Source organism: Mastomys coucha, unplaced genomic scaffold (genome assembly GCF_008632895.1).
Source record: "Mastomys coucha isolate ucsf_1 unplaced genomic scaffold, UCSF_Mcou_1 pScaffold22, whole genome shotgun sequence".
NCBI classification, from domain to species: domain Eukaryota; kingdom Metazoa; phylum Chordata; class Mammalia; order Rodentia; family Muridae; genus Mastomys; species Mastomys coucha.
Genome location: NW_022196905.1, coordinates 73,406,432 through 73,422,097, shown reverse-complemented (window position 1 = coordinate 73,422,097; position 15,666 = coordinate 73,406,432). Strand labels below are relative to the sequence as shown.

Here is a 15,666-nt window from a genome sequence, read left to right as displayed (position 1 = left end):
AATCCTACATAATGTTGATTGCATTGTGTGTTTCTTATGTAGGCCTACCACAAAAAAGGAGCAAGTGTCGAAGGAAGAAATGAAAAAAATGTAGAGTTTGGAGATACAAAGAACACTAAGCAGGTTAATGTTACAGCCAGGACATGTGTAGGTAGAAGGCTGCAATTTCTAAGAAGATAAGTTACTCCATTAAGGAGGGGGCCTGCTCTGCACTAGAGTAAAGAGAAGTGTGCTTTTAGGTAAGACATCACCAAGCCAAGCTTCCACCTGGTAGAGGAGAACCTAAGAAGTTCTCTGTGCCTAGGCAGCTACTGAAATAAAAATTGTATGCTAATGTGATCCACAGTGAGTGGGATCTATGCCAAGATGGCAGCTGAATTTGGTAGTGACATTCATTTGATATTGTCTTTAGAGATAAGAATGTAAGAGTAAAGCAATGGTAGATCCTTCCTGTATGGTGTCATAGGCTACTGAGTTCAAGCTGCTATGGCAAAGGATTCCCTGCATTGTACTATATTACAATGGCAGAAAAGTAATCAATATAATCATTAAAAAGTAATTTTTGGTAAACTTTCAGATTCAACATAAGCCAAAAATTTATAATTTATAAGAAAGTCAAAATGTATTAAATGGAATCTCTGACTTGTGTTGGGCTGTGTATTCTATCTTAACCAGGTTGAGCCATAATGGTGAAATATGAAGTCCATCATTCAGGATATTAGATGGGATTTCATAACATGTCAGTGCCTTAATCTGTGAAAAAAATGATCCAATGGATTTTAGTCAAGTAGATACCCCACATAATTTTCTCATTTAAAGACCATTTATAGGTATATGGATTAATATAAAACTGGGTACCTTTATTTAAAAGTAGAAAGAAACATAGCCCCCAAATGAGGGAATATTACTTTCTAAAGTGCTGATATTCAGAGTTTATAATTTATTTTAAAAAGAAATGTCAAGCATCTGATACAATTATTATTTAGGGTCCAAACATTTTGGTAGAATCTTTAATGGAAGAAAGAATAACTCTAATTAATTTATTATTTTCTATATTATAGCCTAACCCTAGTATCTGTGGTATAGTGTTTCAGTACTTTATATAAGTGACTAAGACCAATGCACTGTGTCTTTAAATTCTAATTGCCTATCCTTGGTCTACAGTAATCTCAAAGCTGTTAGACTTTCCTCAGAGGTTCCTTGGGATTTATTTATTGCTATGCCGGGCTGCATCAGAAATTGGACATGGATCATTTTTGCTATCATTTGAATACTTTATACAGATAAAAAGAAAATAATTATATGTCTGTCTTCTTAACTCTATAGGAATGATAGGAATAGTGGGTAAAATGAATTCATCAACATATAAAAATTTTGATTTATCTGAGAAATACGCTATCTATTAAAGGATTATCTAATATGTATTGGTATCTGAGCACAGAAAGGTAAGAGGAGAGCCTATAGTCATGCAAGGCTGTGTTGAAGCACAGAAGGATGTTATGAGAAGAAATATTTTTGGGAAGGCATTATCAAGTCAGAAAGAGAAAAACTGATTGAACAAGCCAAGAAAATTCTAGAGCATATTGCTCTGTGTCATACCACATATCACCCTTTGCTCATCTTCAGGAAGGTGAGAATAAATACGTGCCAGTGAGTTTGCAAAGTACCTTACCCTGTTGAACACATTGCTGTAAAAATATGCACAATGAGACAGGGGCATGAAAGTTCAATTGTGTTTAGGATACAAAAAAAAATTCCAGTTGTCTAGCAAACTATATGATGTCCATCCTAATCTTCACACATGGAGTAATTGGTTTAAAAAAGGTTAAATAATTTGTATGAGATACCTAGTTAATAGGGAGAAACTCAGTACTAGAACTCAAATATTAATTCCCAATTCAGCATGTTATATTTAACCTCCTTTAATGTTTCATAGTCACATGGCCTTAGTTACTATTCTTGTTTTACTATTGTATGTCATTAAGGAAAGTGAAAGATGAAAAGGTAAAGTTAATTGAACATCAGTGTATGAAACCATAATGGATAAAACAATGGTTATGTCTCTAGTTGTCTTCAAGAAAATTCAACAATGGCAAGCTATCGTAACACTTGTACACTTTAGCTTTCAATGTTTTGCCCTTATTTTTCAAGCTGGGATTCAATCTCTTTATTCCTTTTATTATTACAAAAAGTTCAAATGTTGGTTAATACTCCTCTTAAGACATTTTTTCTGTCTTTTATTCATTTTTATTTTTACTCTTGTGACTGGATCATTCTAAAGACCACTTTTGGGTTTTGTTGATTTGTTTCTGTTAAATTGTTTGATCAAATTTGTTTTTAAGTCTTTTAGTAATTTTTTCAGTAGCTACATTCTTTGTATCTAAATATCTGTGGGTTTTCTATTTGTATTTTCTATAAATTTGCATTATTTTGTCCATGCGTTTTCCTGTGCTTATTAAACATCTTGTAATTATTTTGAATTCTTTGTATATGTGTAATTTGTTGTGGTTTTTCTCACTTGATTGGGATATAGTTTCTTGTTTATTCCTGTGTTCTTTAACACTCCACTTAAATTCACAAATTGCAACAAAAGCAAAACAAATCCTACAATCTTCCCATATTCTTGAATTGACTATTTATACAACAAAAGATCTTTGCCCATAAGCCTGAGAAGAGTCTGAAGGGCCTCACTTTTAAGAATGTTAAGTTTTTAAAGCTTTTTGTGATAGTTTCTTCTCTAGTCTATGAAGGACTCTACTCCCTCCTTTCCTCTCTTCCTCTTTTCCTCCCTCCTTTCCCATTTTTCTTTTCTTTCTGTCTGCTTGCCTTCCTTCCTTCCTTCTTTCCCTTTTACCTTCCTTCTTTCCTTCCTCCCTCCTTTTCCCCTTTCTCCCTTCTTTCTAATGCTACTGCTTAAGGGTCATTTATACTCTTGCCTGTAACTGCTCATACATTGCTGTGTGTGGTTGTTTGAATAAAAATACTCCTATAGACTCATAGGTAGTGGCATTATTAAAGGTGTGGCCTTGTTGGAGGAAGTATTTCTCTGTGGAAGTGAGGGGAGGATTTGAGGTTGCAGAAGTTCCAACCAGGCCCATTGTGACTCTCTCATCTTGCTGCTTGCAGATATAGATATAGAACTCTCAACTACGTCTTCAGTACCATGCCTGCCTGCTTGGCATTATGTTTCCTGCCATGATGATAGCTTATGAACTTATAAGCTAGCCCCAATAAAATAGTTTCCGCATAAGAGTTCTCACAGTCAGCTGTCTCTTCAGAGCAATTGAACATTGACTTAAAACAATAAGCAAGCCTAATAAATTCCTTTGTTTCCCTGAATTAATTTTGATAAAATTTCATTTATTTTGTCATTGAGACCTGGGAGAAGGATAGGTGTTGCTTATGCATCCCCAGAAAAACAAACAAACAAACAAACAAAAACAAACACCTAGCAAAACACACAAGTTGATCCTGGCAGGTCTAAGTCAAACTAAATCTCAGCATGGAGAAGGGAATAAGACACAGGCATGCAATGGCAGTCCTAGCCTTCTCTTAAAAAAAAAAAACAAAATTATAAACAACAAAACCCCCACATATGAAGAACTAGGTTAATACCACTGATGGGGCTTGAGCAGCAGGTTAATTAGGAGATTGATTTCTATCATTACAATCAAGGTTTTTAGACATTTTTCTAAAATTGTTGAATGCTTCTTTATTTCATCACACAAAATATAATCTGGGGCAAGAACAGCAGGTAGTCAACTGCCCAGCCTTCTCTCCAGCTTCCATGGTCTTCACTTTAGAACAATGAGGAAATGTTGTTTCCCACACCCTTAAAATCATTTAATATAGTTAAATAAAACTATAGGAATTTATGTGATGCAGTGATGTTTTGATGCATATCTAATTGTATAATGATAAGATTAGTATGTCAGAACTGGAGAGATGGCTAAGCAGGTAAAGCATTTGCATGTAATTGTGAGGATTGAATACCAGATGTTCAGAATTCACACAGAAGGTGGCTGGGGGCAGTGACCTGTCATATTCTGACTTCTTGAAAGTAAGGGACAGGAAATCCATGAAGCAAGGTGGTTAACTAGAGTTGCCTACGTGGTGAGATATCGGCTTAGTGTGAGATTTTTTTTGTGACTATATGAGGTAGAGACAAATGATGAAGATAACCACTATTAATCTAATGACACCATATGGACATATGTGCATGTGCAATATAAACACGTGCCTCCATAGGTGCACATATATGACAACATGAATACAATTTTATATATATATATATATATATATATATATAAAATTTCTTTTCCCTATATGTTTGGAGCTAGACATATTATTGCTAACAATATTAGTAATATGTTTTAACACATCAAAATTTAGTCCTCATCTCAACCATAAATTGAATGGATTTTGTCATATTTTTCTCCAATCTCTGATAACCATTATATCTTCATTTTTATGACATAAGCATGTAAACATTCATATATAAATGAGATAATTTGAGATTTGTCTTACTGAGAATTAAATATTGTATTCAAAATATCAGCATACATCCACACATATGTGTATACGGAACAATAGGAAACCATAATGCATTACTAAGAGAATTCATGTCTAAGGGTTGGAAAAATTCTAGATATTTGAGGCAGTTCCTCACAGAACTGAAAAATAAAAAGGTAGCCTAAAGTTTATGAGGCCACAAAAGACTACAGTAAATTGAAGCAACTTTTAATAAATGAACCAACCAAGCTGGAGAAATCATACTAAAACTAAATACAATCTCTTGGACCCAAAGCAACAAGCAATTTGCATAAAAACACTCAAAACATCCAGAAACAGAAGAGAGATCCAATAAAGCAATCTCTGAATCCTGAGTCAACTGATATTAGACAAAGACATTAAGAACACAACGTGAGAAAGGGCAATGGCTTAAGCAAATGATTTCTAGCTATATGATTAAAAAAAATCCTTGATTAACTGCAAAGTGTTTTCTTGTATTGGAAAATATCCGCAGCATTTGGTGCTCATTAGGGGATAGGAAAAAGTGTATTAGAATTATTCAGTTGTGATAAGGCTCCCACATACACCACATTTTTATTTGTCAGAATATTTGTTGCCTGTAACAAAACAAATAATCAGTTTTATTTGGAGTACAGAGTTTTTCTTAATACTTTCCTTGAGCATTTTCAATGTAATATTTAACTGCAAAGTGTGTACTATTATTAAATTTGTATATTTCTAATTTGTGAACACTGTTCTTTTGCATTGCCTTCTGTATCTTCTGTGCTCTTGGATTGAACAGGGACATATTTATTTCATTCATTAAGTCACTAATTCATCCATCTATCCACTATTTCAGATATAACAGTGCTGCTACTTTCACCTTGTGACTTAAACTGAAGGCATTTGCAGACCTTGGCGGCATCATGACATTGCTTTCATTAGAATCCTGAGGATCTGCCTAGTAGCAATGGCTGAGGTAGCATTATTCTTAACCATGAAATGGATTTCATTTCTTTCCTAATCCTGCCTCAGGTGTTTATGTTTCTGTAATCAGACACAAGTAATTCTTTTACAGAATGTTAAATTTTATTAAAGTTGCTAAATATGAATTATCTTGTTCACTCTGGGCATAGTTACAAATTTGTTTTAATGACTACTTTTCAGCAATTGTGTTTTGGGATTTGGTATTGAATATTTCTCAGTCCTTCTTAACAATTCAAACAATGAAAATTTAAGTGGTTTATTAATTTATTTATTTTGCCTACATAAATCTATGCAGCATGCACATAGCCATTAATATCAGCAAAATTTGTATTTCAAAAAGCACAATGACTTACATTACTAGAGATTAATCTCAGTCCTTATATTCTTTATCATCAAGTGTCTCTGAATAATTGAAGTTTAGTTGACCTGATGACTTATTCTACACACACACACACACACACACACACTCATTCACTCATACACACATTCATATATATATAGAGAGAGGGAGAAACCTTAACTAAACAATGCCACAATTCTAATGGAAATGTACAGACTGAACTAAAATATGAGACGACCCAATGGACTCAGTGGAAAGACAGTATCAAACACTTAGTACTATTTCAGCCATCATACACAAAAGAACTTTGTGTTTCCTTCTAGAATTAAATATAAAGCTAACACTCTAAACACAGCTCGCAATACTTCAGGAATATAAGCTCTTTGGTTTTAAAAACATGGCTTGAAATGTACATGCTAGAAGGTTGTTAACCAACTGATCCATCCAATGCTTCCTTCCCATGAACATTTTCAGTCTGATGAGTATCTGTTAAGACACAAGATGAAAAGAATGCAAAATGTATTCACTCTTTTCTTCATGCTACCTGTGCTACCTTTTGAACGAGGAAATATGGCGGTGCAGTAAGCCAAAATATCAAGTCAAATCAAAACAGAACAAAAACCAAAAAGTATTCATTGATACCTTTAAATCGCATTTCACACTCACCAATGTACAACAGTATCTATTCTCTCTGGCTTGGGGAATTAGGCTATTTTAGCATGAGAAAATATGAGCCTGATGAAAGCCTCTATTTTTAGTTTAGCTTCATACAGGAGGCTTACAAAAATGGCTGTGACTGCCTCGGGGGGGGGACTGTCTACCCCCATATGCTGTCATAGACAGTTGGCATCATCTTGGCAACTTTACAGGATCACACTGCTACATTCAGTCCGCAGTGAAAGCAAAACCAGCGTTTCCTGTCTCCCCATCTGGAAATGAGGAGAGAAAAAAAATCAATCTCTGTAGGTCTGAGTGTTGAAATGTCTATTGTTACTTTCAGACAGTTATACAAATTATAATAAGCTCCAGTGGGGAAGAGAAGTGTTTATTGCTTTTATATCAAGCAGAGAGTTGCCAGTACCTGGCTCATAAGAAACACTCAATAAATCTTTATTAATCAATAGATTTTATTTTTTTAAAAAAGAAACTATGGTCTTGCTTTTGTGTTGTTTCAGAAGTTTTAGAAAGTGAAACAAAGTTTGTAATCCTTGCAGTGAAAGCCTTGAAGAAGACTTCTCATAGTAGTCTAATGGTAAGTGTCAATTCTGAAGACCCCTCTGTTTCTTTCCTTCCTGCCTAAATTATCAAAGCATCTCATTGTTGGGTGTTAGCCCTTAGGTGAGAAATGAAGCCTTCAATGTATAGCTCAGAAACATCTGGATGTGACTGTTTTGATACTAGGTAGAACATAGATTTTGGTGTGACTGGTTAAGAACTTAGATTTTAGACAGGTGTAGTGATTTTACCTATAATTCTATTACTACAGAGAACGAAACAGAATGATGGATATAAACTTAAAGTTAATCTTGACTAAATAGTGAGTTCAAGGCCAGCCTGGATTATAGAGTTAGGTCCTATCTCATCAAACAAGCAAATAAACAACCTTAGACTCTACAAGAGGATTTATTGTCCAAAATTTCAAGATGGTCACACTTTAATAGCTCACCATACAATTTCAGAGGACATGAGTAAATAAGCTAGAAATCCTATGCATATTTTTCTGAGATTTTTCTTAAGGTTTCCTTCACTGAACTGCAATTTTATGAGAACTTTGTAAATATGGGATAATGAGTGAAATACCTTGAGAAAGTATCATGTCTGATTATAGAGTCTCCTGGGTCTTCCAGCTATCATATTTCCTTTAAAGCAAGGTCAATTGGACCAATGAGCTCCACAATAGTCAGTAGTCCCTGAAGGTAGGTGGCATCTTCTTCCTAATCCTTCATCAAAGTCTGGCCAAACAACTTTAATAAGAGAAAAAAGTAGTTAATACTCACAAATTTGCATTTCAACAGATGTGAGAGGTTTTTATTACCAACTTACAGAAACTTTAATGAGAGAAACAAGAAGGAAAATGTCTCTTCTAGTGTACTCAATGAAGTATGTCACTGGGAATACCATATTCTCTCCCCTTTGGGAAGGAAGGAAGGAATTTCCACTAATCTTGATGAGTATTTTGTACATGGCAGTTATGTCCCGCATATATGCTAAATGGCCAAAGGCCTTAATGATGTAAAACCTTATTATTTAGGGTGTTGATGTTTAGAGAGTATCTTGTCTTTACTTGTGTATTATGAAACACTTTTGATGTTGCTGCTGACTAGATAATGAGTTTGGCCTCATTTCATATTATTCAGTACTGATTCAATTGTGCAGACTTCCTTCTAGGAAACTCAAGTGGAGCCACAAGTCTTGAATTATAGCCTTCCTTTAATTAGAAGTAAGTTGTATTGAGGTCTAAAATGTGAATTACTATTATAAGTTTTTTTCCATGTGATGGTTAATCTTCATTGTTAATAGAATTTGGAATTATTTAGGAGACATGATTCTGAGGCCTTTCTAGAGAGGTTTAACACATATGGGTAGACTAATCCTAAGTATGGTTAACACCACCATTCTATGAACTAGTTTATAAGATTTAAATAAAAGGGAAAAATGGAGGAAGACAGAAAATCACCAGTATCCATTTTTCTCAGTAAGACTGTGAGTGGCATGTGACTAGATTCTTCATGCTCCCACACCAAATTTTCTACATCATGATGGAATGTATATTCAATCTATGAGGCAAAACACAAGTTCGTTCTCCTTCCTTAAGTTTATCCTTCATAGGTGATTTCTTTTAGACATGAGAGAAATGACTAACAAAGGAAGGGAAACAATGATATGTATAGCCTATGGTGTAAGTTGGCATTTATCCATGGAACACCAGGCTCTATGTTTTAGATATGTTCCCATCTTCTCTTTCTTTTCCATCCTCATATACATTTCAATTAGATTAAACACAACTTAATTTTCATGGAGTATCTTCTATGTTAGAAACAGAATGCAAGTAAAAATATTCATTTCTCTGTAAGGAAAAGAATCTGCAGTTTAGTTGTAGAAACAGATGATAAAACTAGAATTTTAGTTTTTGGAATATGTACATAGGTTTGTACATTGATAGTGCTAAAAAATAAATGAAGCTAAATTTGCGTGTGCATCTAAGTTCCGGTGAGTTGCAGCAGGTCATACAGACATTCTATCTAAAATGAAACTCTCCTTCCAGAAGGAGGGGAAGTAGTCTTTTAATCCACTAGTTCAGGGAGCTTAGAAGGTGCAACGATCCATAGGGTCCCTCCCACATTTATGTAAGCAGGATCATACTCTGAGGAAAGTGGACAAGAGTTTGCTTAGCAGCCTGAAATTTGTTCAGCAAGATTTATAGAGGCATCTTGTATGAGGTCACTAGATTGGGGAAGAGTTTTCAGTGATGCAGGTACCTTTGCCACCAATGCTCCAATAACTAACCCTGATACACTTTTGTTCAGTAAACTAGAATTATATTGACTTTTTTCTTTGGTCTTTATTGTTGGTGCCTTATGTGGGCTGAATACATAACACAGGGCCAAAATAACGCATGTATTTATGGAAAATTAATTGGCCTCAGTTAATGTGGAATAAATTGACTAACAAATTATCAGAGAAATGGTGCGAGTAGTAAGGTGATAATTAAGGAGTATATTGTCAATTATTTGAACTTTCATTTTATATTTTCTGATTTTAAGAAGAAAGTTTAAACCTTTAAGATTAACATGACTTTATATTGAATTCTGAATTCATCCCATGGACTTTATTTTATTTTCCTAAGCTCCTTTTTTTTTTTTTTTTTTCACAGCGTGGTGGAAACTATGTGTTGACTTTAAATTAGAAAGTTTACTTTATTTTCTTGGTAGTGATAGAAAAACAGTGTTTCCAGTTTCTTGGAAATTGATGCCTCCTGTCTACCTTTGATTTATATTTGTCTGTGAAGATGATATGGGGAGTGCCTGGATTTTCTAATGAGTGGCCTCACATTTAATTTTAGGTATAATGACAATGAATTTTGTCCCACTGAAGCAAATGGAAAGTGTTGCTACTTATTAGGTACACACTTGACTCATCCTTAACTTATACTCGATATGTGTTCCCAGACACATCATGCTAGCCTCCTACTGTTCATCTTCCCACAAACACAAAACTAACTCCACATGTCACAACACCCACCACTCCTTAGGCCCACAGGATCAGTGCAATATACTTTTACAACGATATGCAGGAAAGAACACACACAGCTCTCCCACACAGCTTGGAACCATCATGCAGAATAAGCGGAATCTATTCTGGTTTCATGTTCCTGTTTTTCAAAGGTGAGTGGGCAGACACAGAACTGCTATTGCTGCTGTGACAGTCTTGTGGTCATAAAGAATCCTTAAAGCTACCCAGCGATGGTACTGCCTTCTCAGAGTGGATCTGTCTTCTAAAGTCATTCTTAGTTGATGAGGATGGATTCACCCCTGGTTTTACAGAGCATCTAGGCCATTTGGCACCACGATCAGCAACATCTTCCCTTATGGAAAAGGACCTAATGGAGCTGGTTGAGAAAAGTCAACTTTTGCATTTTAAATGCCAAAAGTCTTTGTAGCTGCCAGCATTTAAATCCCAATTAAAACCAAATGAAAGCAAGACAATAAGTTGGGGCTCATCCAAGTCAGTATACTTCACAGATAACAGCTCTGAAACAAGGAGGTGATTGTTAAGATTGGGAGTGGGAAGATGCCCTCGAGGCATTCAGGTTTATACAGGCTGCCTAGTCTCCCACATTCATGCATGTTGTATCTTTTGTAGCCATAAATCTAGAGCCAAGCAAACTGGACTTATAATCTCAAAGCTGTAGCTTACTGACCACTTGTGTGAGTTTGGACAAAATCCCTTATTTCCAGGTTGCCATTTCCTTGTGAGAAAAACTGGGCATCTATAGCATTATAATGTGTTGTATATATATACATATATATATATATATATCATAAGTCATCAGCAAAGCATATGCTCACATACATATTTATTAGAAGCATTTCTTCAGATAAGTTAGGGATGGGTGTGTAGGGAGCTGTAACAGTCATAGAACATCTAATTATACTTAGCTAATCTTCAATATTGTCACAGTGGTATGTCTTGTTTTTCACCTGTTATTAGCAAAACCAGAAGTTGGAATGGGAATATATTATGAATATACCCAAACTAAGTGGCATAGCTAAAAGCTATATAATGAGATAGTGCATGTAATGATATAGTAAAATCCTCAATTGCTTAATGGAATAAAACTAATCCAAATTTTCAAGAATTACAATTCCTGGGAAAGATCTTATTTTAATATATACATATATATATATATATGTAAATATAAATTTAATATCTAAGAAATCTGATTTTAATAGTTTTATGCAATAAAGATATTGCACTCTATTTTATAAAATGATCTGTATTTGGCTTAATGTAATTTAAAGTAAAGGTATTACATTTGCCCTGAAAAATAATCTATATTTGGCTTAATATAATTTGAGTTAACTTTTGGTTTAAATAGGTACATTAAATGAAAAAGCAGTGGATATTTTTATGTACATATTTGGTCTTACATCTCTGACTAGCTTTCCTTAACAACTTTATTCTGCTATAGGGCAGAACTTTAAATCTTTATTCACATTAGAAAACTATTTTCTGAAAATATTATGTGTTAACATTTTATAGGAGTATAATTATATCTGCCTCTAGCCCCCATTCTGCCATCAAATATTATCATACTGAGAGATATTTGTGAGTGTGATTAGTAATAAATACATTTTCTTGTTTCAATTTTCATTTATGTAAGCTCAGTGAAGCTGAACATCTATCTGGGTTGTATCCAGTTTTACATTTAATTACTTAAATGGAAATCTATTTTGTGCTAGGTGAAGTGAGAATCTATTTGGATTTACACCTATTGATATATTCAGCATAATTTGTTTTTCAATATCATTTCTTTAACAGTTTGTGATGCCCATTCATAATGATGTCTTATCATTACCAACAGTCGTGGACACTTCTCTAGTATCAGTATCTACAGTGTGAATTATGCAAGATTAAGGCACAGGGGGCAGCATAGGTATCTCAGAGTCAGTGACTTGTAATCAGGTGCAGCTTGAGTGAACTTAGTGAACTAACTATACAGGGATGTGGGATGTAGATGGGATGTGGGTATGTGGGAAGGTATGGATAGTACAGTATGTAACTAAAGAGACTCACATTAGAAAGTTTGACAAGTGATGGAATATTTCAAGATCTGAGGATAGTGAATTAATTGGGAAAGGGAGAAAGAAAACCCTTTATGGAAGCACTCCTGCTAGTTGCCAATAAATAAGCAAGTATCCAATGAGGTAAAAAGGAAAGAATCCTGTAACCCTCAGGTCCTGGGAGCAGAGCCAGTGTTGCTCACTGTCACACAACATCCAAAGACCTGTCTTCTCACCCTGTATTGGTTCTGATTTCCCCACAACTGTCTTATTGTTGTGTAGTAAAAAGACTTAGCTTCCCACAGTTTCTATGACAATGGAAAAAAAACATTTATTTGTTTTGATTACTTATCAAACAACATACTTATGGTATGTTCTGGGTATCAGATCATTCTCATATCCTTTATAGACTACCAAACTGTAAATATTTTGTGTGTGTGTGTGTGTGTGTGTGTGTGTTTCTAAAGGACTATAAAGACAGAGGAAACTGAAGATACATTTGTAATTGAAACCATCCTTAAGCTTATAATCTTTCAGCTCTGTCCTGCTAAATAAAAACAAACAAACAAATAAAAAATTGTTACATTCTTTTCTGCAATTAATGCCCTGTGATAATCTCTGAACTTCACTGATCAGGCTTAAAACCTGGGGTCCTTTGTCTGCAGCCATGCAGAACCGATTATCTGAAGCACATAGGTAGTGAATGAGAGAATATGATTTATGTGAGGAAAATCAGAACAAACTGTATTTGTATTAGTATGTATTATGTATGTATATGTATTAGTATGGGAAAGTGCCAGAATTAACTTCAAATTTTTGAAAGCCTAGATTTATTTAATTTTTATTATTTATTTATTTTATGTGTATGGGTGTTTTGCCAATACATGTATTATAGATCTTGTGCATACCTTGTACCCAAGGAACCAGAGAAGAAAATTAGATTCTCTGGGACTGGAGGTACAAATGCTTTAGAGTTATGATGTAGGTGCTGGGAATCGAACTCAGGTCTTCTGGAGAAGCAGCCAGTGCTCTTAACTGCAGAGCCTCTCTTTAGTTCTCCCTTCAGAATGTTAAAGTGATGTTCTCTTTGCCTGCTTCATCTTGTTTGCTCTCATAGAATTCTTTCACCTGTACCCTCGAGGCCTTTCTTTCACTAGATTCTTGTGAGGAACATGACTCATGGATTCTGGGAGCACAAAGACTATGATGCAGAAACAACATGACTAAAACTCAAAACAAAGATTATGATGCTGATAGCCGAACAAGCTATTTTCTTTTCTTTTCTTTTTTTTCCCATCCAGATAAGACTCCAATTGAGAGATGACATAAGAAAGATTTAACCCTAGAGGGAAAAGGGCCTGGAAGTTAGGAGAAGCTAAGTGGAAACTATGTCAGATGGCGATTTCTTCAAATTTTAATATATATTTTTGTCAACTGAAATACTTTTAAAATGCATATCTAAATTCAGAAAAACTAGGGTGAGTTCCTCAATTGTCATTTCCTCCAAATTTACAGGAGGTGCCACTGCTACTTTTCCAAGAACTCTAATTTGAGTAAAGAGCATGGGAAGAAATGACTCCAGATTTTCATGGCACCTGACTTGGTGCCCAGTTCCTATTGTTCTTTCTGTTTTCTGTTTTGTTTTGTTCTGTTCTGTTCTGTTCTTATTTTTTTTTCCTTTACTTCTTTCTAGACAAACACTCAACCCTGGCTGCCCCATGACTCTGTGTGAAAACCAAACTGGTCTTGAGCCCACAGAGATTGACCTACTTCTGTTTGTTTCCCCAGTGCTAAGATTAAAGTATTAAGGCTTCACTAGATTGCCATTTCTTTCTCTTAGCTCTCTTGGCAAATACAAATGTGTCTTACCATTGGTCAACCCATGTGCTCCAATCCAAAGAGACATTGTCTCACAGCTGTTACATAAAGAGACATTGTCTCACAGCTGTTACATACCCTTGTTGTTATCATCCCATTGCTCATGAAAAACTCAGAAGCAGATGGTCCTTATGCCTTTAATTGAGTTCTCAACTAGAACAGAGAGTAGAGATTTCAACAACTTAGTCTGTGGTGCCAAAGTGAAAGCCTTACTTTGTATATACTGTGGGACCAGATTTAATCAGTGTGAAAAGAAAAAAAAAACTCAACTGGGGTGAAATAAACACACAATCCCTTTAGCATGGTTCCTGCAGTATGGGTGATGGATTGGAACACTAGCAAAGACACAAACTGAAAACCAAGGGTGCCATCGTATTCTCGTATTGCTAAGCAGATTTTCATGTGATTTCTGAACAGGGAAAGCCTTTCAGAAGTTTAAGCAGAATGTCACAATATTATAAAATTCAGGAATGGAGGAGGAAAAGGAAGCTACCACATCATCAATGAATTTCATGTTATATGATTTTGTGATGGACTTCCTGGCAGGCTGAAAGTTCATTTTAGGATATGGCAAACAGCCTTTGGAGAGACATTTTCCAGGTTTTTTTGCTGTGTTTGAATATTTGTGTACCCTTAATATTCATGCGTTGAAATTCTAACCTAGTAGGAGGTGGTGTCAGGATGTAAGTCCTTTGGGAAGTAACTCGGTCTTGAGGGGAGGGCTTTTACCAACATAATAGGAGATTTGATTTGAACAGCCCCTAAGAAAGCGTTGTCTTCCATCATTCCAGAATGAAGCTCAAAGGCATTGCCCAAAGTCACTCCTCACTAGACAACAACCTCAACCATCTACTTGAACTTTTCATGGACTTCCAAGACTCTAGAAGCATAAGAAATATTTAAAAATAAAACATAGCCTGTACAGTCCAGAGGAGTTTTTTGTGGAAGGTCAACTTGAAACTAAGACAGCATTAGATTGTGTGTGTGTGTGTGTGTGTGTGTGTGTGTGTGTGTGTGTGTGTGTGTGTGTAGTAATACTCTGTCTCGATTTATACTACAGTGGCAATTCATACTTTTTAATCCTGTTTCACCTACTGTTAGGGTTCATTTCTTCTCACACCTCAACCTCACATATCACATACTTGGCTTAAATTAACATCCAATACTCACTAAACTATGACTTTGTAAATACTATAGACCCAGGTCACATGGTTAATTATACCTTTCCTGTCCTTTAAATGCTGTTACCTACAGAGTCCTTGGATATATTGTAGTTTGCTCTCAATGTGAGAGTACAGGTAGTATTTTCAGACTTCAAATTTATCTTCATTTTGGTAAGTTTTGTTTCTGTGCTGTACTGTTAGTTATTCTAGAATATTAATCATCCTTTTTCTTTGTTTGTTTACCACTGCATTTTAGTGGAGCACATGTGGAAGAAATTGTATATAAAAGTTATGATTTTTAAGACAAGTCATTCCTAAAATGTTTCAAATTTCTACTTTATTTGAAATTTGAAATTGTATATGTAAAAATCTAGGATTGATAGAGCCTTTTTACACAGTAGTAGCTCTCAGTATATTGTAGTTACTCATTTACTATTTTTATTTTGCTGAAGGTTTTTATTACCATAAATTAATTATACATAATGACTTTCATTATCATGTT

General features: G+C 34.9%; 1 long non-coding RNA gene across 2 annotated transcripts in view; it reads left to right on the top strand.

The window, feature by feature from the left end:
- Positions 1 to 14,928, top strand: part of LOC116070505 — a 68,521-nt gene extending 53,593 nt beyond the window's left edge. Inside the window, exons 2-5 of one of the 2 annotated variants that reach the window (XR_004110434.1) lie at positions 5,372 to 5,491; positions 7,015 to 7,091; positions 13,425 to 13,601; positions 14,793 to 14,928. This is a non-coding gene — a long non-coding RNA (uncharacterized LOC116070505). The remainder of the gene's footprint in view (positions 1 to 5,371; positions 5,492 to 7,014; positions 7,092 to 13,424; positions 13,602 to 14,792) is intronic. The other variant, XR_004110433.1, reaches the window with a different exon arrangement.
- Positions 14,929 to 15,666: the final 738 nt, after the last annotated feature.